The sequence below is a fragment of the Euprymna scolopes genome, chromosome 4, assembly GCF_053919585.1.
Source record: "Euprymna scolopes isolate OS-2025 chromosome 4, ASM5391958v1, whole genome shotgun sequence".
In the NCBI taxonomy this organism is placed as follows: Eukaryota; Metazoa; Mollusca; class Cephalopoda; order Sepiida; family Sepiolidae; genus Euprymna; species Euprymna scolopes.
The window spans coordinates 8,650,088-8,669,435 of record NC_136485.1 but is presented as its reverse complement, the minus strand read 5'-3'; positions in this window follow the sequence as shown (position 1 = coordinate 8,669,435).

Here is a 19,348-nt window from a genome sequence, read left to right as displayed (position 1 = left end):
AACGGAAACCATATTGTGTGTCACTAAGAAGGTTATTTCTGCTGAGGTGGTTGACTATTTCTCTATTTAATATGGATTCCAGCAACTTACTCATAACACACAGGAGACTTATTGGTCTGTACTGAGAGGGAGATGACTTATCACCTGAATTTAATTTCCAACAATGGCTGATATCATCAGAGGAAATGAAATGCAGTTAGCAAAATGTTCAGCTGCGAATGGACGCTATTTTGCTTTTCAGCACAATTATTGAAAATAGTTTTTGAGTGGTTGTGGATAATTATATGGAGAAAATTATACGAAAAGAGCAGTTCATACAACCTGGGTAATCCATTATCGGAAAGAGTCTAATGTCGTTCGGGGTTATAAATCCAGTTGGGCAGAAAATATGCCCATGGGAGAAAGTGATATTCACATATAGCGAAAGAGTGTTGCTCCTTATTGATTTTCGAAAAGTATACGGGGCAGCCTTATTCGTTGTTGCGTTGAGTGTGTGTTGATTGTTGTAGTCCAAATGCTTTCTCGGTGTTGATAAAGTGTATCTGAACCATTGTTGAAAATCTATGGGTTAAGGAAATTAAAATAACCCCTTCTATATATTCCTTTTGTCAAACAATACATTCTCAAATCGAATATATGTCTCTATATGTTGTTTTCTTTTCAGAATTTAACTACGAAACTTATATATATATGTATTAATATATATATATATATATATTCATATATATATATATATATATATATATATATATATATATATATAGTCATTCACAGACTCTTTTTGTGTATCAGAGATTACCAGTGCGGTTAGACTAGCAACTGCCTCAAGACAAGTTTGAAACTCGACCGGCCAGAAAAAGTCAACGCTTCGAACCGTTACGCTATGAGACTGCTGAAAAGATGGGTACATGAAATTACAATGATCCAGTATTGTCCAAAGACCTAAGTGTGTCAAATTCAAAGAAATTCGTACGGACCTCTACAGTATTTTTTTGTACTACGGCAATAATTATTGAGTTTTACAATCTCAAACAATGCATTAAGCATATTACTCTCCCCTATCTATCTATCTATCTATCTCTCTCTCTCTCTCTCTCTCTCTCTCTCTCTCTCTCTCTATATATATATATATATATATATATATATATATATATATATATATATATATGTATATATCTACGGAAGGGTAATATGCTTTAAGTATTTGAATATATATATATATATATATATATATATATATATATTCAGGGGTAGAAATTGTAAATAGAGAGCTGAAATAGATTTTAGTTTACAACCTCAAGTCAATACCAGAATTGTAATATATATATATATATATATATATATATATATATATATATATATGTATATATACGTATATGTTTATGTACGAATGTGTTTTATTAAACATTTTATTTAAAAAGTTTTTCACTTTACATCAGCTCGCTCTCATTTTCAACAAGAGTGATTTTGACATTTCAAATATTTATATCGATCAAACATATGCTTTATAGCTTCCCTTTGAAATCAAAAGTCAATCATTTTCAAAGACGCGGTATGTTAGTGACCTTTCCGTTTTCACAGAAACAAATGAATTTATAACGTGCGAAGCGAATTTGACACATCTCGAAAAGAAATGTTGAACGTCATATCTTGGCAAATAATTGTTATATTCCCAAAATCAAATGCACATTTCTTAGAAGAACGTTTACGGTATACTGAATCTTCTCTATGGCTCTCAGTTAAAACAAAATGTGGAACACACGGGCTTCACAGTGTCTTCAAAGAGAAGTCTTGAAACCATGTTATCCCTTGTGTAGTCTAAATTCTGTACCATAGAACGTAGTATCCAACTTCATTTCTCTTTTACTCGTGTTGAGTTGTACACTTTATGAGGATTGATGTGAATTGCTAATTTACTAGGTCGTGTTTGTCGATGACTTTGATGAAAAGTTCCCGTTTTCTTGAATAAAAATGTTCGTGGAATAACGTATTTCTGACATATCTGGACGTCTATCAGATTGTGCTGCTGTTCCAAGATAATAGACGAATGTTAATCATGGTCGTTCTGTCTTCTGCAAGACTGTCGGTGATCGGATAAGATGCAACGTCACGTTTTTTTTTTGTATCAGTTGCTGCGGATTGCTAATTTCCCGGCTTTGGGTAAAACACTTCTCCTCAAACGAATGATAGCTATGAAAGGCGTTCCTCTCAAATTGCTCCAGAAAAGGTTTAATATTTATGAAGCAATTCTGGTTTCTGATTGGTTGGTAGCAGAACGTTAATTAATTTAATTCGTCAGTTCTTAGCAGCATCGTTTATAAATAGAATCGTCCGACTGTGTGGAATCATACCCCATTACTCTCTTGGGATGATGGGATGTGTCTCCTAGCGGCTTCGGCTGCAGGGAGACAGGGTAGTACCAGTCAAGGATTCGTCACTTGACACTCAGCCCAACAGGTGAGGGACCGGGAACCGGCCCACCACATGTTGGACTGAGGTATACCGCCTGGGTAATACTTAGGAGGTCCACCCTCCCAGGCCTTGCCACCGGGCTTTCCGGTGGGGCAAGTTTATTGCTTGCTGCCTGAGGCGCCCCGACCGGGGAATGTCGACGGCGTTACTCAGGCAATTTTTAAAATTGCAGGAATGCTCCTCCTTTAGGGGAGCCTGCGGGTTCCCACTTTCCAGGCCTTGTGCCAAATAATGCTGATGTGGGCAGCATTTTAATAAATACCCCATTATAGTTCTAAAATATTGCAACAATAATTATTTTATTTACTAAGAGAAATGTGTGTTTATTTTTTAATTTTTAAGATGAACGGAGTAGTGATTAACAATAACGGATCATTAATCAACATTGACTAATAATGTAATTTTTAGATAGCGCAGAGATAGAATTTGGCGTAAAATTCTGGTGTAAAACGCATTCAAACTTGCCCTTTCTTACTGAGGCCGCGATGAGCAAATAGTCCCCGCAACCATTTCAATGAATCATTTGATGTGTAGGCAGTTGTCTTATCCTGTTGAAATCAAAAATATATTTGTTTCTTCGACGTTGCTCAAAATCATTTACCGAATACTGGGTCAAAGTCTACGTAGAATTTCAAATTTGGCACGAATTACTGACCCAATATAAAAAAGACTGATACACATCTATGAAGAAATTTCTTTGACAAGACAGGAATCGATAACCGTTTCTTTTTACCAAATTTGGTGAAATTGCAGAAAGAATCCTTAATCTTATTATTTATTGCATGGATCAAATATTTGGTTACCTTTGATGTTTTTATTGCACTTCCGTTTGACCACCTTGAGATTAAATAATAGAATAAGAAAAGATTTGCGGTAGGACATCGCGCTACACCAGCGTGTCGTTTCAGTCACTTGCATATATTTATTCATCAAATACTGGGAAACTTTTGCTTATTGAATCCCTTATCTTCATTTTACTCGCTCTTCTCAACATGTCTTATATTGGATGAAATTCGTTGTATATAGATTTATCTCATCATTGGCGGTTATTTTCTCTCACCAAAACATCCTTGTGTTAATTATAAACCTGTGATATGTTAGAGTACTATGTTGCTTAGTTCCAAGCATTCATTGTTGTCTTTGCTAATTAAACTTATATTTTAATTTATTCCCACATAAACGATGAAAATATATTCCGATAAACACAACGATTTAAAAAAATATCCTAAAATGTAAAATGTTGTTTTTTTTTTATATTTAGCAAAATTTTAGAATGGAAATATACGGAATGTTATCAAAACTATTATCATGTTTCTGAATATTTGAAAAGAGGATTGATTATTAGTATTATTTGGATTCCTCGGATTAGTTCTTATCTTGAATGTGATTTTCATAATGTTTCGGTCGATGCAAACTTCGACCTTCTTCATGTGTATCTTGTACAAACTACTGTCCTCATCTTGAGTGTCATTTGCAGAACATTTTAGTTGATATAACCGCGTAACATTTTTTAGCGTATCTTGTGGAACTTTTTCTGTCAGACCTAAGAAATCGTCCTGTCGAACGCAGAAACTGCGAGGATTCGTGGCGTAGCGGATAAAGTACTTAGCAAAATTTAGTTGTAATTTACACGTTGAAAATTCAACCTTCACTCCAGACGACACTCAAAATGCTATTGCTAATAACTTAGGACTTCCACCTTGTTATGGCTGACATGGGTTGCATATAAGTTCCGTTCTAAACCATGTGCGATCCTGAATTTCACAGAAAGATCAACAATTTCGACAAGATACCCTTGCAGAAAGTCGGATGTTACATCAACCGACACGTTTTAAAAATACCAAGATTTTTAGTAGTCAGAAGTCCCCAAATAATACGAAACCTATTATCATATTGAATTCTATTTGTTTTAAAATATGTAACTGAAAAAAAGTCGGTAATTACATAAGACAATATCCATAGGATTAAATCCAATATTAGAACAGTACTGTGGATAATGAAAATATGTTTTTGGAATTGTTCTGAAGCTTTCGGAAAGTCCCTTTTCGTCTGTTAATTGAAACGATAATATATAATTGAACATGAAAACCGTTAACGACAGCATAAATGCAGTCATTTTTCTTTTAATCAAGTTGGTCAAAACATCATCCTATATGCGGCCTGTTTACTAGTTCAACCGGAAACTGCACAGTAAATTACTTGGCCCTCGCTTTTCTTATTAAGTTAAACGTATATTTCTTGTCAATATAAAAATAAAGCGTCAAATTGACAAATATTATTTTACTTGGGTATTGAATATTTACGAGGTGTTTTTTTTTTTTTTGGTAGAGGGGGGTAGGGTGTCATTACATGTGTGGCACATTTATGTCGCCTTCTTATACCGTGGATTCTCAATTAAATAAATGAATTTACGCGGATACCTTGAGCAATTAAATATTTATAAATTCTTTAAATAGTCGTCTTATTGTATTCTAGAAGATGTACAAAAGCGTAAAAACAATGAGTCAAGTACGATAACTATTAGACCAGCTAGCCACAATCTAAAAAAAATTGTTTTAAAACCTCGTGAAACAGTTGAAGAACAGATAAAAATCCGACAACCCCACATACATATTTTTCAATTTTGACTCCTTAGCAGCCCTTTTTCCGGATGAAAACCGAGTAAAATGTTTGTAGATGTCCGAACACCTAATATATCAAATTTTAAGTTTGTAGATCGAAAATTCGTTGAGTATATAAGTTGAGAACTGTCCTTACGCACACATATTCTCACTTGTGTAGATATATAAGTAGTCCAATATTGATTTGTGTGAAAATTACAAAAGTGTACGTTATATTAAAAGTCGTCAGACTATAAAGATCCTTATTTTCGAATTATGTTCTACTAGGTTTCTTATGTTGAATATATAAAATATTCACCCATCGTAAACGACTTTTAATAAACAATGTATGTGCATGTCGCACACAATGCTTCAAGTAAACTACAACACTATTTTATTAGCATCTAATTTAAAAATCTGCAAGTTAAAAGTGTTTAACAATAAGCAAATATATAAATAATCGTCTATTGTAAACATTTTGGTATAGAAACAAATATGTCAACAGAGAATGTATTATTGGTTGGAAATAATACTATAATAATTATTTACACCGTTAATGTGTAAGCGTTTCTCTGATTTTTTTATTGATATATATATTTGTACGAGTATTTCCATTAATTTATGGGTGTTTTCTCGTCGAGGGATATGTGTTTGTGTGTATATATATATATATATATATATATATATATATATATATATATATATATATATTATACATGTGTATATATATATTATACATATATATATATATATATATATATATATATATATATATATATATAAGCGGGATAAGACACTGATAGAATTCAGATGAAAAATCCTGATAGATATTACTTGAAATAATACTTTCAAGGAGATCCTAGCCAAAACGGAAAAGCTCAATATTTAAGAAAATAGCAATATATAAGTTTCGTGATTAAATTTTTAAATTCTGAAAAAACAACATGTAGAGACATATATTCGATTTAAGAATGTATTGTTTGACAAAAGGAATATATAGAATAAATATAAAATACCCCCTTATATATATATATATATATATATATATATATATATATATATATATATATAATTCTAACGATTTTCCCATCATTTGTATCCTCTCCAGTGTTTATTGTCGACGCCCGCATTTAGCGCTTTTAGATTGTAAAATTATCTCACTTTTGTAGAAACTGTTTGTGGTCAAGGCGCACCAAGTTAACAAATAGAGCCAAATCTAGCATCGTGGCTAGGTTCGAGTCTCCTGATTGGAAGTAATTATCTCTTTCTACATTAATAATTGCGAACACATGAAACACTAGTGTTTTCATAGATATAAAAATGATTATATATATATATATATATATATATATATATATATATATATATATATATGAATATTAATTTTCTGTTCATAGTAAGTAAGCACTGTTGATATTTAGAAACAAATTTAAGACTTCAGCAGTTTAAATATGAAACAAATTCGAATAATTAAAAATATTTATTTATTAAAATTAAATTCGACATTTCTATCCATTACAGAATCTTCATCAGAAAAATACAGTTCTTTTCTTTCTTTTAAATGTCATGTTGATGGTATACTTAAAAGATTGGTTGTATCAGTTAAGATAAAAACGAAATGAAATAGGTCCTCAAACGTACCTCTCCATCGTACAGTACATCGATACTTTACGGCAGCCTAAGATAGCTTCCGTTCATTTATAACATATCTACTTGTTCGTTCCATGCTAAGTGTCAGACATGACCGAATGGTTAATTTTAGGTATAGACTGTTTAATCCCTCCAAGAAATTCCAATAAAAACCTAATAGCTAGCTGTGTTTCTCCCTAGAAGGTGCTGCTGCCGTGGCGCACAGAAGAAACTTCCAACGCAAATAATGTACTAAGACTAAAGCCGTTTTCACCACTGCTAAATACCACTGTAAAACGATAATAAAGAACGCGAGAGAGTTGTATGCTCCGTCTGTTAAGTCCAAAGTAGCTGATCAGTGGCTTTGTAGTTTATTTTAGTGTCTTTAACCCCACCCCGCCTCATTATTTTACTGATGAGGAGACTTTCTTTTAATATAAAAAATATTTTTATAAAATTGTTGTTCAAGGCATAATGTCTATTTCAATGTAACATCATTTCCGAAACGATCGTACAAACTATTGAATTTTTTTTTCCCCTTTTGAAACTGATTTTCAATTCAAAGATTATTAATCATTTTACTCTATATAAAAATAGCGCTAGGATATCTATACCTATCGAGCTCATTATATATTTACATTACAGCGAGCACTGCTTTTTCTTTTAGTAGTATTAGTACATTTACTAATACATTAAAGTAAACTCTGCTCTTTAGACTCTAGGTTTAATTCCCCCAAAATTAATATATATATATATATATATATATATATATATATATATATATATATATATATATATATATATATATATATATGGTAAAACTGGTATTTAGTAAAAACCTGAAGAGAGTGCTCAATACTATTGCGGAGCAAATATGTGTTTTACTTTTTTATTACCGTTTTATATGTTTGTTTACATATGTTTCGGATGTTTACGGTCCAACGGCCTCGTCAGACCTTACAGAAATGGTTGTTAAGATCTAACGAGGTTGTTGGATCGTAAACATGGTCTATCATCCGAAACAAACAGATAAAACGGTAATAAAAAAATGACACACACACACACACACACACACACACACACACACACATATATATATATATATATATATATATATATATATATATATATATATATATATATATATATATATATATATATATACAGAGTGATGGAGACAAGGGGAGGGAGATACACGTCGGTACCATTATATAAAGCTTGTATAAAATGAAGTCGACAAAATTGAACATTTACAAAGGCATTATAATTAACTACGGTTGTTTCGCAGCAGTCTTTATTTAATGTCATACAATAACTCATGTGACTCTTTTACAACTAGATAATAAACAGAGCAACATTTTCGAATGTGGCAAAGTAAAATACATCAGTAACAATTCCTATAATGGTTACAGATGCCATAAAAAATAAAGAAAAACCACAAGGATAACTCATTGTAAAATACTTCAGTAAGTATATTAGATATAAACATATGCTAAATACGTCTATTGTTTGCTGATTCATTCATTTGCCAATTATGCTGTAAATGGTTCCACCGTATGCTTAACAAGTCCACAGGAGTTTTGCTTAGTAATTATCCGAAAGGAAACGAGTAAAGTTTCTTGAAATGGACGAATGGAGAATGAGGTTAATTCACACGGAAAATAGTGGTGAAAAGTATATTATATAAGTGAATATACGTTTACAGTAAGTGAGAGAGAGAGAGAGAGAGAGAGAGAGAGAGCAATCTCCAGATCTTCGTCTACGCATTCTAATTTCTTTCAGTAACCAATTCAATTAAATGTTGCATAGATTGGTTTTGCCTTAAAGTAGATATAATTAGGAATCGGTTTTATTTCATTTTATTTAGTACTTCGCAATCTGTTGTTAATTTTAGTTTAAACAAGAGATATACATTTGGGTCAACCGTAATAGAATCACGGCCTTAATCCTGTACATTTCGTAAGTATGTAGAAGTAATCAGGAACACGTAGTTTAGTTAAATTTGTCTGATTTATCTGATTTATCCGACATCGCACCGGTTCGAATATAGTTACAGCGACAAGGATTTAGAGAAAAGGTTATATTGTTAAAATGATTTTTAGCGAAAAAAAAAAATAGTGAAAAAATCATAAATAATAAGATAACTGTCACTATATTCGAGGTGTAATAGCAGATGAATCTATCGACTCAGCTAATATAACTAAAAGAAATCTGTTTTAATATTTTCATCGTAATCTATATATCTGTAAAAGTGAACGTGTCTGTGTATCTCTCTGTGTATCTCTATGTGTGTCTGTGTGTACATTTCCCTACGCAATAACTCTGTCAATTTTAAGTTTACAGACTCGAAATTTGATATACAGGGTACTGAGATTTGGGAAAATCTTTGTGATCGGTTGTCGGCCAGAAATTTGGCGATTAATGGGTCAAAGTTCAACGATTTGACCTTTAAGACCTCTGCCAACATCCTCCGAAAATTTTGGGTCTAAACACTTGAAATTTTAGATATAGGTTCCTTGAACATGGATCTAACTTAATAACTTGATTTGAGCCCAAAACAATAGATTTTAAGGGGTCATAATAGGCGTCAATTTAAAAAAATTGACCGCTTTTTTTTTTTTTTTTTTTTGGTGCTCAACATAAACCTCCAAATAGCCAGGCAACGCCGGGCACCCATGCTAGTAATCAATTTACAGAATTAAAATGACAATTTGTTTGTATCAATAACTTATATGAATAATTTGGTTTCCAATATAATTTACGAGTAAGAAAAAAAGTCATCCAGAAAGCAATAAATAGTCTGATATTTTTATTAATTTAATGAATGTAACACACCAATCATTCTGCGAAACGCACATATACATTTATTTCCAAATAATTACCTTGTGCAATTTGTAGTTATTTTTTTACATGTCCTAAAAATATATACATAATGCGGCTGTGCACGCACGCACACACACACACACACACACACACACACACACACATATATATATATATAGTAAACGTGTCTGTGTATCTTTCTGTGTGTCTGTGTGTACATTTCCCTACGCAATAACTCTGTCAATTTTAAGTCTACAGACTCGAAATTTGATATACAGGTACTGAGATTTGGGAAAATCTATGTGATCGGTTTTCGGCCAGAAATTTAGCGATTAAGGGGTCAAAGTTCAACGATTTGGCCTTTGAGACCTCTACCGAACACCTCCAACAATTTTGGGTCACTTGCGACTTAAGATATACGTTCCTTGGACATGGATCTAACTTAATAACTCAATCTGAGCCCAAAACAATAAGTTTTAAGTGGTCATAATAGGTGTCCATTTAAAAAAAAATGACCTTTTTTTGTTTTTGTTTTTTTTTTGCTCAGCATGCACCTCCAAACACCGGGGCAACGCCGGGCACCCATGCTAGTATATATATATATATATATATATAATTTTCAGACAGTTTTCGTCAGATAAGTCATCGGTGCCGTCAGTTTCAAACCAGATAATAGGGAACCGCTTTAAGTCAACATATCAAGCCCTGTTTAGCCGATAGATATGTTTATAACCGGGAATGGAAACATACACATACGTTAGAATTTCTCGTGCAAATCTCGTTTTGTCTTTAATTTCTCGTGCAAATCTCGTTTTGTTTTTAATTTCTCGTGCAAATCTCGTTTTGTTTTTAATTTCAAAATATAACTTTTTTAAAATTGTCCGTTTAATTTTGGATGCCAAAGAAACAGAAAAAAAAGAAAAAGAATTAGAAAAAATCAGGCAAGAACTTTTATATACTTAAGTGTTTCAGTTATTTATAATTTTAATATATGTGAACTATTTATCGCGTAACCTATGTAAAAATCTGGTTTATAGATTCATTAATTTTAAATTTTTTCCGGTTTTAAACGGAATTTTTTATCTTAACTAAATTTCTAAACGTGTAAGGGATACACCTTGTAAAGGCCTGATCGATTTCACGAAAAAACTTTTAAATTTGATATTTTAAAAACCTTTGTTAGAATGGAGAATAATTACTGTTATTTATTTAATACTATATCTTACTTTTTTTCTTCTTGTATATAATACATGCTTATATACTCCTTTAACCGCCTAATATAATGTAGGTCATTTCTTTTATATAGTCTGAAGAAACCTAAATTTTAATTATTCTCCTTGAAATATTTTTTTTAAAATACTCATCCATCAGATTGAGCAAATTTATTAAAATTCAAATTCATATGAAATTTTAAACTAAAATTAATTTCAACTCTAATTTTCAAATTAAATTTAAAATCAAATTTAAAATTAAAATGTTTTATCAACTTTAAAATTAAAAATCTGTATTAAAAATTAAATTCTTGTCTTTGTTGTTATAAGAAATGTTTATCCATAAATGAAATAGTACAATATACTAGTAGAAACCTTTACATTATAATTCTCTATATTTGGAGGGCGAAAATGCTTACCTAGAAGTTTAAGGAAAAAATGGTACACTATACTAATAGTAGCCTAATGATTATATCCCTCTACTTTTAAGATATTTAATATAATAAAAACGATTGAAATCCGATTTAAATAGAACACCTAAAGAATAAACTAAATTCAGTTGAACCCTCTATAAAATTTTCACACGAATCCGAACAAGACAACTCCCTCTCTTTTCTAGATGTACTTATCATTAGATCGAAAACGATCCAATGATAAGAAAACAGAAAAAATTACACATAAGAACAATTACATATATTACTACTCGCACCACAATAATAGAATAAAAATTGCATGACCATCGTTTTTTTTTTGTTTTTGTTTTTTTTTCGTACGTGCTTTAAGAATACATAGTTCCCAATATCTTGATGATGAAATCCAACATATCACGAACGCATTAAAAACATTATAATACCCGACTTATTTCATTTCTAACGCGAAGAAAAAGGCCACAAAAATCTATTCTAACATAAATAAACAGAAACATTGGAGAGAACTTGAATGCCTACTAGACGGAGAGAACTTGAATGCCTACTAGACACTATCCTCGAGTGTCTAAGGTCTCTCTGTATAGGGGTTTGTCAGAACAACCTGGTATGAGGATACTTTTTCCATAAAAGCAAACCCTGACCAAATATTCAAAATCACATAGTATTTGCTGCCCAAATAAGATCTCCTCACTATGGCTAACCCATATTAGCTTTTACGAGGAATGGTGCACCTTCTCCAAGTTATGTTACCTCAAGTAATAGCACAAAGCTGGATACTCCACCATACTAGATAAATTCTTGTCCTGGAATCCAGTAAGACCAAGAGACCAAAACGAAAGATATACTACAACGTATGAAAATGGTTAATTGAGGAGAGGAAAATTATGTTCTTAATTTCTTTACTAACTCGGTGTTTGAGAAATAAAGAACTTAAATGAAACATTCGAATATCTATGTATCTCATATAGAGTTCAAGTGTGAGCCCCAGGTTGCGGGCCCCTTGATTTCTCATAACTTCAACTGAAGTAAAATAAAACAAAAAAATAAATTCAGCGTCTACATGTCGCATCTCCGAACATTTTCTTTGTTCCCAGGGAGGCCAAGTTGATTGAATTAACCGTTTGGAAATCGCTCAGCAGCATGACGTGGGAAAAAGCTCCGCAGCGTCGGTTACAGCCTGGCGTCAGCTGGGCACCACCTCCTGTCATGTTGTGTTTTGACTAATTTAAAAGCACACTACCCAGTTGGCTTAAAAATGAAGGGAGGAAAAAATAGAAAGAATAAAATGGTCACATAAAAGAGACATTTGCAATAATTTCAAACCACCTTTTATGTGTAACAGTATAATAATGTATAATCTACTTCAAATTTGTATGTACAGAAAGCCAATTTCTTTAAAAAGAACACGAGACAGAAACTATGACTATACATCATACCGATAAACACCTATGTATGACTCGTGCTGACGTTGAGACATATATTTCCAGTTTTGATAGCAAGGTAATAGTTTCTAATTATCATAAGGTAGGCACACCATAACACCGCCCTACGAAGCCTTAACTCAACAGGGCCTAAAGTATTGTTTACTCCTAGGGATACTCACCCTGCAATAATGCCTGAAGACTCATTTTGCCGGCAAAACACATTGCTTTAAGTAGGTTTCCTGTGTAAAAAAGTTTTACGCTTAGATTTTAGTCAAGAGTACAGTAAAGGTTATGCTTTCGACGTTGATATTTTTTGTTTTCTGGGAAACAAAAAAAATAGCGCATTTTTATTTTGTAAAAATTAACATACTCTCAGAATAAAATAAAATCATTGACTTACTTGAGAAAAAAAAAGGCGAGTATTCACTTCAAAAATCCAACTTACAGAGTTTTTAAACATGTTTGTCGAGAAAACCTTTTTATGGGTGATCGAAATAATGGCATTTGTTTCTTGATGTTTGTTATTTTTAAGATTCTCGAAAAAAAATCTTAATAAAGCATTGTCGTTCTTGTTGAGATTTTTATTTTATGAAACTTCTCAAGTCTTTACAGAGTGGAAGAGTCCCCCATTAGCTCTAGGATGAGCACGCCACAAAAATATATCAGTAGCATTTATTGCTGACTGATTTTTTTTTATATAGTTTTTTTTTTAATTTTAATAAATAACGGTTCATTACTAAATTAATAAAAACACATTTCGTAGATTATTTCACCAGGATTATTTAACAATATGTACAACTTTACAACTTATTTCTCTCATTCTCCTTTATCACTTTCATCTCTCTCTCTCTCTCTCTCTCTCTCTCTATATATATATATATATATATATATATATATATATATATATATATATATATATATATATATATATATAAGCCTGAAGAGTCCTAGAATGGATGAAACGCGGAATATTCAGTGTAGCTTAACTGCCATATATATTTTATAACTTACTAAGTAGCTCTACCTACGTATTGAGCACTTTTGAAGTAAATACATAAAGTTTACGCATAAATTTATACTTTCGTATATTAATTTTATGTGAGTAAATGAAGTATATATATATATATATATATATATATGTATATATATATGTATATATATATATATATGGTAAAACCCGGAATACGGTATTAACGCTTAGTACCAAAATACCTACAGTATATAATACGCAATAATACACATGTATATAATCGAAAAACATTATAACTAACACCGTAAGGCGGGGAAAATACCATAAACAGAGGTCGGAAAAAATGTATCCAACGGCCACCGTATCCCGGGTTTCATATGTGTGTGTGTGTGTGTGTGTGTGTGTGTGTGTGTGTGTGTGTGTGTGTGTGTGTGTGTGTGGCAATAGTAATCTAATTGTGCTTTTCATATTTATATCCGAAGTCATTTGCTGTAAATGCAATAAACATAATAACATTTGCAATAAAACCATAATGCTAATAATGTCGAAACAATGCAAAACTCTATTCATTTGAATATTTTCATCAGTTAAGTTCCAACTATATTTAGAAGATTAATTCTGTTATTTCTCCGCACGAGCAACACTGGATCGCTTTTGTTAGAAATAAAACTAAAAATATATCATAAGATATTTTTTCTATGTGTCTCTTGAAAGAAGTATAAAGTTTGTATTCAATTATGTGAAGATTATAGTTGTTCTTTTACATGTTCTCTCATGATTTCTTGTAATTTAATTTCCAAATTCACATATTTTAATCTTTAGGACATCGCTGTACTTCGTGGCACATAGATGCATTTGATAGAACGTAAAATACTCTTAAAAAGAAATTATTTAGAATGTTTTAGAACGCACGCAACTCTTCGAGAATTTCGTGGAAGAATAAAAATCTGTAAAGTTGCTTGTTTTGCTTCGGCGCAACTCGGATTTTTTCATTGGAATCAAAATCAACAGAATACGACATTTCTAGAGGGACTTTTTGTCTTTTGCTTCTGGTATACTACTGATTTTGTGCAGTTCTAGGAGGTCAACCTTTGAGAAGGTTTATTGTAAATTGCCTGATGCGACCTTACCGATGAATGCAGACGGAGATACTTAGATATTTTAGTAGGCCAGAGAGTTATTGCGCCGGGGGCGCTGGCCTTTCAATCTCACTTTCCGATCCATGTGTCCAGTTTTCTCGCAGTCAGGAAGAAAGAGAAATAAATGCAGGGTGGAACGATAAAATTGTCGCTCTCAAAAAGCGACAAAATTCCATTTCCGTTTGATGAAAACCGGTTTTCTTTTTGTTGTAGTATATCCATAGGTTAGCCACTTGTGTACACATCCCAAAGGCGATAGGAACCTTCTATCATATCTTAAAGTGACACAATGTTAAACAAGCGAGGTCGGAGTTGCACAGTTGTACCATGCATACTTTCTACTGATCCAGATTATGAAAACACAACCATTGCCACATGCAAATCCGGGCGCTTCAACGATTGAGGTCACAGCTTAATGAAGTCTCAAACCAGGGTTATGGTCTTTGGTGTAGTTTCCAATGAGGGTCACATTATGCCATCGCACATCTTCGAAGTCGGCTGGATGTGCTGAAGAGTGTGTTTACTCCTGGTGCAATCAGGTGCCCGCTGGTAGACACTGGGTGTGATAGCAGAACTCGGTGCCTATCTACAAATCCAAAGAGACCAAGGCTTGACATCAGAAGGAGGGCAACGACTTTGTACTCTTCTCTTACTGGCCTTCCTTTATTCCCTGACCTGAACCCGATAGACTACTTCATTTGGTCATACGTCGAGAAAATCATCAACATCACTTCCCACAACAGCAAACCAAACCTGATATTCGCCATCCGCCGAGTAATCGCCGAGCTCTCATTGGCGCTTGTGGTAAAGGGATGCTTCCAGTTCCGGATTCGTATCGAGGCGGTGATTGAGGCTAAAGATGGCTACATTAAATAGATGTCAGCTTCTTCTGAAGCTGAGAGAGGTCTCTTTTTGGACTTGTGCCCGACGCTAAGTCCTGCTGCCACACTCAGGGTCTGCCAGTGGCCACCTGGTTGCACCAGGTGATCACCAAACTCTTCTAACACACCCGGTAGACTTTGGTCTAACCTTCAAGTCGAGTTCGAATATGTGAGGTGGTGGTATTATGTAGCTCTCACATGAAACTACAGCTGTGCCCTCGAGCGTTGAACCGTCCGGATTTGCATTTTGAGGGTACTGGCAATAGTTGTGTTTTCATAACTTGGATCGGTAGAGAGCATGAGTTGTACGGCGGCGCATCTTCGATCTCATTGTGTCGCTTTCAGACTTGATAGAAGACTTCTATCGCTCTTGGGACTCGTACATAACTGGCCAACTAGTAGATGATCTGTAACAAAAAGAAGACCGGTTTTCATCAAACGGAAATGGAATCGTGTCGTTTTTTTAAAAGTGACAATTTTATCGTTCCACTCTGTAGTATTCCAACTAATCTTTCGATTGATTTAACTTTGAGGTCGGGGCACTCTACAAAATAATCACCGAATCGCAAATAGATTTAATCGAGAAAATAAAGCACTGACAATAACGAAGGATCGATCAAAGTTTAAAATAACAATGACAAGGATTTTATCTGATTTATAATTTGTGATTTGTGATTCATGATTTGTGATTTATGATTTTTGATTTGTTTTTTTGTTTTGTTTTTTATTACATTTTCACCCCAAACAAGGCACATTGCCACTTCGGTGTAGGGGGCTACTATCAGGGGTAGCATCTACTGGGGTACTATGTAGGGATTTGGGCAGCAAGGTGTCTGTTCACGTTACACTTGAACTTCTACACGTCAGTACAGTTGGGGAAGAAGGGACCCGGAATGGAATTCCAAAGTCTAGCGGTTTTGGGGAAGAAACTACTGGAATAGAAAGATCTTTTACATCTAGGGATCTCTACTGAGTAGGTGTGAGATATAGCTTCCTGTCGGGTTTGTCGAGGATGTTTACGTCGTGAGGGCACAAGTGCTTGCAGTTCGTCAGAGCATTCTCCATTAAAATACTTGTAGAACAGGCAGAGAGAGGCAACATTTCGTCGATGGGACAGAGGCTGAAGCTTAGATGCCAGTTCAGGGCCTATCAGCTTGGCGACTCTCTTTTGAACCTTGTCAAGGAGCGAGAGACTAGTAGCAGATGCACCAGCCCAAATATGACAACAGTACTCCATACATGGACGAATGGTGGCCTTATAGATGTACAGGATACTTTCAGGTGTTAGTAATTTTCTTGCTTTGTGATTAATGATTTGTGATTAATGATTTGTGATTTATGCTTTGTGATTAATGATTTGTGATTTTTGATTTATGATTTATGATTTGTGATTTATGATTTGTGATTTTTGATTTATGATTTATGATTTGTGATTTATGATTTGTGATTTATGATTTGTGATTTATGATTTGTGATTAATGATTTGTGATTTTTGATTTGTGATTTATGCTTTGTGATTTATGATTTGTGATTTATGATTTATGCTTTGTGATTTATGATTTATGATTTATGTTTTGTGATTTATGATTTGTGATTTTTGATTTATGATTTATGATTTGTGATTTATGATTTGTGATTTATGATTTATGATTTATGATTTGTGATTTATGATTTGTGATTTATACTTTGTGATTTATGATTTGTGATTTATGATTTGTGATTTGTGATTTATGATTTATGATTTGTGATTTATGATTTGCGATTTATGATTTATGATTTGTGATTTGTGATTTATGATTTATGATTTGTGATTTATGATTTGCGATTTATGATTTGTGATTCATGATTTATGATTTGTGATTTATGATTTATTATTTGTGATTTATGATTTGTGATTCATGATTTATGATTTGTGATTTATGATTTATTATTTGTGATTTATGATTTGTGATTTATGATTTATGATTTGTGATTTATGATTTGTGATTTATGATTTATGACTTGTGATTTATGTTTTATGATTTATGATTTGTGATTTATGATTTGTGATTTATGATTTATGATTTGTGATTTATGATTTATGATTTATGATTTATGATTTGTGATTTATGATTTGTGATTTATGATTTATGATTTGTGATTTATGATTTGTGATTTATGATTTATGATTCATGATAATGTACAATTATGTTCGATTTAGTATTGAATTATCGTTAAATCAACGTATTTTTATTGCTTAATGAAAAATAACTATATAAATATAACCAGTGAATACTTTTATTATTGTTTACATCAAACGAGAAATTTTGCCACTTGGATGTAGGGGTTTTATATTTTTAAAGTTACTTGCATTATGAAATGAAGATCAAAACAATATTTTTTTTTACAGATGTTGTATTTGTTGATGTAAACATTTTAATGAATATATATTTTTTTGTTGACCTCACACATTGCATAATGCTACTATTTAGGACTATATCTACCGAAGGCTACGTTAGGAAATAAGCGAAGTGTTTGTTCAGATCACATCTAAGCGTCTGCATGTCAGTACAATAAGAGTAGCAGTATACAGTTGGTCCGAAGTCTAGTAGTCCGATGGAACAAATTATATCATTAGAAGGATTCCGGCGTCTAGCCACACTTACGGAGAAGAAGTGAGATTTTCCTGCTAGACGGGTTTGTCGAGTGTCTGTGTTCGTATGGGTACACGTTTAATGAATGTGTATTTAGTGTTTTGTTATTGATTTGGTTTATAAAATCATGATAATTGTTTATTAAATATTTCTCATTATTCTTTAGCATTCTTTGTAAACGAACAGTTGGACAAAATAACCATGCGATCTTATTTTGTTCGTCATTTCAAGGTATGCACCGGGTTAGGGTTAGGATATATTAGGATTTGGATTAGGCTTGTATAAGATGTGAGTTAAAATAAAGGTTTGGGTTAGTGTTAGGCTAAGGTCTAGAGTCTAGATATCCATGTATAAATAGATGAAATTCTCATTTATCCCCGTATAAAACGCAGAATAAACGCTACTGTTGAAAGCATCGCGGAATGACAGGCAGATAGCCGTGTATGTTTATGTAAAATCAGAAATATTAGGGAAACGAATTGTATACATGAAGTGAATAGCATTAATTGATTCTAATAATTGGAAAGATATCGGAGAATCGAATGCCAACGATAACCATTAAATTCATTTGAAATAAACGAATAACAGTTGTTTAACAAACAAAGAAATGCGCAGCACAAACACATAACTTATGTTTTTTTAAGTTGATCATTTTTTCTTTTATTATTAATATTGAATAAATTGTATTTTCAGTATAAATAAAAATGTGTTCATTTTATAACGTTTTCTAATGCTGTAGACAACAAAAGTATCATCCATCTTCGACAGCTTAACCTTTCGACATGTCTCGTTTGCAACAAAATTTATGACGCCACGTTCAATCGTACATTCACGAAATGATACTCAGAAAGGTATGCTACTTTGTAGGCAGCCAGTTTGAAGTTACTATTTCAAGGGAAGTAATTTATCATTTTTGCATATTTGAACGTTCATGTGTGAAAGCTTTTTTAAAATGTTCTAAAAAATCGATTCCTTCGTAATCGCTAAATTGTAGATACTACACACTTCTTTTTTCAAGTTTCTTGTTGTTACGATGTAAGGGAGATAACTCGATTTTGTGCTTGTGAAACGATCTAAATTTTTTTTAAAAATTTAATAAGTATCGATACTTCATGAGCCTCTGTCTTAGTTCGAAAAA